The following is a 6,000-nucleotide window of genomic DNA, read 5'->3' as shown; positions in this document are numbered from 1 at the left end:
CCAGTGAACAGGATGGTCACAGTCCCTGTGGCAGACACTGTCAGTTCCCTGCCCATAACCCTGTGACCTCACTGCTTTACCGTGTGCTGGCCAACTGGCAACTGCCTGGGTTTGTATCTCTTGGCTAGAGGGCTTCCTCTCAAGCTGCAGAAGGCTGTTCTGCCTCCAGGTCTGGCAGGCTGGAAGGGGCTAGGAAATGAACACCTCCTGGCGGCAACCCTCAGTCAATGACTGACAAGAGCTGGTAGATAAATACCCCTTCCCCCTTGCCCCTCAGATGGGACATGCCTGAGGTCTATGTTCTCCATCGGTCCTTAGAACTCCACAGTGGGAACAAGCCCCAGTGCTAAGTCGCTTAGTAACACTCTTCATCGACTGCCCTCCCTTTGTCTCACTTCCTTACTTCCCACTGCCCGACAGGTGCTTCCTGGAATCACATTCTAGATAAGCTGTTTGACTTCAATCTTTGTCTCAGGGTCAGCTTCCAGAGGGACATAAATGAAGACAGTCTCTGTCCTCATGGACTTTACCTCAAGGTGGTGGGTAAGACTGAAGTAAACAGCATGGAAACCAACAGAGGAGATAAATTCCACCAGAAGGCCAGTGTGGCTGGAATATTGTGCTTACTAGAGTCACCGGAATCCTCCTGCAAAAGAATAGTTACAGATGAGATTATAGAGGTGGTCATGAGCCATGTCTGTAGGTCCCCATGGGCCATGGTTAAATGGAGTTTAGATTTTTTTAAATTGAAGTATAGTTGATTTACAATGTTGTATTAGTTTCAGCTGTACAGCAAAGTGATTCATACACACACACACATATAGGGGCTTCCTTGACAGCGGTAAAGAATCCACCTGCAGGAGACCCCGGTTCGATTCCTGGGTCAGGAAGATCTGCTGGGGAAGGGATAGGCTACCTACTCCAGTATTCTTGGGCTTCTCTTGTGGCTCAGCTGGTAAACAGTCCGTCTGCAATGTTGGAGACCTGGGTTCCATCCCTGGGTTGGGAAGATCTCCTAGAGAAGGGAAAGGCTACACACTCCAATATTCTGGGCTGGAGAATTCCATGGATGGTATAATCCATGGGGTTGCAAAGAGTCAGACACGACTGAGAGACTTTCACTTTCATATATATATATATATGTTTCAGATATATATTGCAGTTATATATCAGATACTTTTCTGTTATAGATTATGACAAGGTATTGAATATGGTTTTCTGTGCTCTACAGTAGGTCCTTGTTAGAAGGAGTTTAGGTTTTATACCCTATACAAAGTTGACCAGAACCTTACTGAAAAGCCAGCTTAGCAAAGCCCATTCCAGACAATTCCTGAGTGTCTAAGGGGACTGCTTACAATTTTTCTCCGGGATTACCTAGGAAATGAAAACAAACTATCTTACCAGTTTCACAGTGGCTATTACTGATAGACATAATCACTGCAGAATAAACTGACCACAGCTAAAACGGATAGATCCAGTGCTCTCAACCAAACATGAACTTGCAAATTTCAATCCTGAAATATTAGACTGGGTGAAAACTTGTCACAAATAAAGCTCAGAAGAACTAGAGCTGTTCATTCAACAAATATTTATTGAGTACCTACTGGTTGCCAGGCACTATTATAGGCAGGAGGGGATATAGCCAGGAACAAAAGATTCGAAACTTCCTGCCCTCGTGGAGCTTTTATTCTAGTAGAGGGAGATAGACAATAAAGAAGGCAATAAATTACATTATATTTGTATATTGGGGTGTGATAAGTATGAATTAAGTGAATAAAGGCAGAAGAGGGATAAATTAAGACTTTGGGATTAGCAGATATATAATATTATATATAAAATAGATAAACAACAAGGATCTACTGTATAGCACAGGGAACTATATTCAATATCTTGTAATAACCTATAAGTGGAAAAGAATCTGAGAAAGAATATATATATATACATATGTGTGTGTATGTATATATATATATATATACATATATATATATACATATATATATGTATCAGTTCAGTCACTCAGTGGTGTCCTACTCTTTGCAACCCCATGGACTGCAGCACGCCAGGCTTTTCTGTCCATCACCAACTCCTGGAGCTTGCTCAAACTCATGTTCATCGAGTTGATGATGCCATCCAACTATCTATCTATCCTCTGTCATCCCTCCAATATTTTGGCCACCTGATGCGAAGAACTGACACATCGGAAAAAACCCTGATGCTAGGAAAGATTGAAGGCAGGAGGAAAATGGGACAACAGAGGATAAGACATATGTATATGTATATGTATATGTATATGGCTGGGAAAGATTGAAGACAAAAGAAGTGGGCAGCAGAGGATGAGGTGGTTAGATGGCATCACCGACCCAATGGATATGAGTTTGAGGTAACTCCAGGAGATAGTGAAGGACAGGGAAGCCTGGCATGCTGCAGTCCATGGGGCGGCAAAGAGTCAGACACAACTTAGTGACTGAACAGCAGTGTGTGTATAATTGAATCACTTTATACTTGAAACGTTGCAAGTCAACTATATCACAATTAAAAAGATAAATAATTTTAAAATAAAGGCAGTAAGGGGGATTCGGAGTACAGGATGGGAGAAGATTGTATTTGAATAGGGTAGTCTGCTTAGGCCTTGTTGAAAGGTGATTTTTTTTTTGAGGAAAAAAACCATGAAGAAAGACTACAGATGCAAGAACATTTCTGGCAGATGGAACAACCGTACAGTTCCTGAAGCAAGAACGTGCCCGAGATGTTCAAGGAGCAGCCTGAGGTTAAGGAGATATCTGGGGCAAAGCTACTATTGCTGAAATATGACACAGATAAGAATGTGTGGATCTAATCATCACTGTAAAGATTAACCCGAAAATGAGTCATCCCAGTGAAAATAATTTCAGAAACTGAAAATGGCCAAAATTGGCTTTGGGTTAACTTCATCACTGTATGGCATTGAATGAGGAATTACATTGGCTCAAAATTCACTCCAGGGCAAACTTTCTCAATAGAAATTCATCCGAATTGGTATAATTCTGATTTTAAACATTAATATTTGTAAACAGAGCCAATATATCTGCGGTAAATAGCATGGGAGTTCGAAGGGTGAATCCAGGGCCAGCCAGGGTCCAGGCAAGGCAGCGTGGAATCAGTTGTCATTGGAAGGGTTCATTCACTCACTTATTCATTCATTCCACAAAGGAAGGGTTCATTCATTCATTACACAAATATTTGCCAAGTGCCTACTATGTGACAGGGGACACAGCAACAAATAAAACAGGTGAAAATTCTTGCCCTCTTGCAGCTGACTTCTAGTGCAGGAGACATATTAAATGTAAAGAACAAATAATAAGTTGTGATAATAATTGCAAGATAAATGAAATATATAATATAGTGATAAATGTTGAGAAACATTACTCAAGAAAGGACATAGTGAGGGAGCGTGTGTGTGTGTGTGTGTGTGTGTGTGTGTGTGCATAAATTTTAGCTAGAATGGCCATGGAAAAGGCCTCACTGAGAAGACATTTAAGAAAGACGTAAGGAAAGTGTCTATTTGAAGAAAGAACTTTGAAACAAGAGCCATGATTGCAAGATAGTCATAGGGGTTAAGGGTATGGATTCTAGAGTCAGACGGAGTTCAAATCACCAGCCCTCTCCATATCCAGTGTGTGACCTTATATTTCCATCTTCCTCATCTATCAGCTGGGGCTAACAACATTAATTACCTATGTGTGTGTAAAGTGGTAAAGAATCTGCCTACCAATGCAGGGGATGCAACTTCCATCCCTGGATCAGGAAGACCCACTGGAGAAGGAAATGGCAACCCACTCCAGTATTCTTGTTTGAAAAATTCCATGGACAGAGGAGCCTGGCAGGCTACGGTCCACGGAGTTGCAAAGTCAGACACAACTGAGCAACTGAGCACACAAGGATCTTGAGAGAATTAATCTGAGAAAACTTACAACACTGCCTGCCACAGATTGGGTATTTGTAAATGTTGGTTGAGTGAATGAATCATCATTAACATTAATGTAGTGGCCATGGACATGCCCTATAAAATGAACTTGTGGTAGTCATGGTTTTGGGGATGATCAGGTTGTGGAGTTGGTATGGACGGTGGTTTGGAACCCTAGCAGTCAATACTGAGAGGTTTAGGGTCTGGTATAGAAAGCTGTGGTTCCCGGAGACAAGGTTTGAAAAATTACTTAAGCCAGCCTGTTTAGTTACTCTAAGTAATAGCTATTGGAAAAGCTGCATGATTCTTGGAATCAGTTGTCTCAAAGGTATAGAGGGTCTGGCAAACTCTGCCAGGGTTGGAATGAGGATCTGGGGTCTCAGCTGTAGAGTAGGAAGAGAGCAGCCATCAGTGAATGCCACAAGGTGTCAGTTAGAGGTACACCTCTGGGGGCCCTGCAATGCTCTGGCCTTATCTTTTTATTCTTTTTCCAACTTCTCACCTCCTTCAATTCTTTGCTAAATATCAGCTTCTCAAAGAGGACTCCTCTTATTTAAAAGAATAATCCCCCTTACTATTTATTCTGGGTGTTTTTTTTTAGTTCTTTTTTTCCCTTCATAGCACACGCAAACTGCTTTATGTGTGTTGTCCTTATAATTGAGGTCATGTTACCAGTAATTAAACAAAAATAAACTAGATTGCTATTTTAATGAGGGGGAGAGAGAGAAAAGGAGAGAGAAAGGAGGAGGAGAAAGAAGAGAGAGGAAGGGGGAATGAATTTTCAAAAACCCTAAACCCATCAAGGTGAGGTAGGAATGGTGCTTTGGGGCCAGATCATACTGGACTCTGAATGTCACACTGATGTTTGGCATGTGTGTGTGTGTTTCAACAAATTCCATCTAAATGAAAAACATCCTCTGCACAGTTTCCAAACTCTGCTTCTGCCAAGATTCTAAGACATAACGACCTCTGGGCCACTGTCTTTTCTCACCAGGAATCCACTTTCTCCAGAGAATTTTTCAGAAAATTCCACTCACCCTACAAACCTGGCCTCTTTTGGGGGAAGAGCTCACTTTGAAAAAAAGCTCAGAGGGGTTGCTTGGGATCTGACCTTGAAAAAACTTTTGGTTAATGAAATTTACCATTTTAAATTTAAAGTCTACTTTATCTGATAATGTAACTACACATGTCTTTTTTTTTTTTTTAGCAATCATTTGGTTGAAATACATTTTTCCATCCCTTTGCTTCCAGTCTATATGTATCTTTAAGACTAAAATGAGTCTCTTGCAGGCAGCATATGGTTGGGACTTGTATTTTTTATCTGTTTTACCTACATCCTTTGATTAGAACATTTACTCTATTTACATTTAAGGTAATTATTGATAGGTAAGGATTTACCGTGAGTTTGAGCAAACTCTGGGAGATAGTGATGGACAGGGAAACCTGGCATGCTGCAGTCCATGGGGTCCCGGAGTTGGACATGACTTAGCAACTGAACAACAAGGATTTACTATTGCCATTTTGCCCATTATTCTCTGGCTGTCTTGGAAGTCCTTGTTCCTTATTTCTTATCCTGCTGTCTTTGTGTTTGTGTGTTTTTCTGTGTGTGTGTTTGTGTGTGTGTGTGAGATGTCTTTCCGTATCAGTATGTTTGGACTTTTTATTATGTTCTTTTGTGCAATTACTGCAGGTTTTCCCCTTATGGTTACCATGAGGCTCAAGTAAAGTATCTTAAAATTACAACACCCTATTATAAGGTGATAACTTCAATAAAATTTTACACTTTTCCTCGCAATTTAGGTTTTTGATGTTACAGTTAATATATATTTTTATATTACGTAATCAATGAGTATTGTAGTTATGGTTATTTTTTACTACGTTTGTTTTCCAGCTCGAGTTGTAAGTGAATTACGCACCGCCATTACCATATTACAGAATCTTAAGAAAACGCAATTACAGAAAGTTTAAATATATTTTGAAAAAATCAGACATGCACACATGCAGGTAAAATTTCCCACGCAATCTGAAGGAAAGCCAATACTTAAGCGCCAGGTGAG

This window comes from Capricornis sumatraensis, chromosome X, assembly GCF_032405125.1.
Source record: "Capricornis sumatraensis isolate serow.1 chromosome X, serow.2, whole genome shotgun sequence".
In the NCBI taxonomy this organism is placed as follows: Eukaryota; Metazoa; Chordata; class Mammalia; order Artiodactyla; family Bovidae; genus Capricornis; species Capricornis sumatraensis.
The sequence above is the reverse complement of the archived record's forward strand: the minus strand, read 5'-3'. Positions refer to the sequence as shown.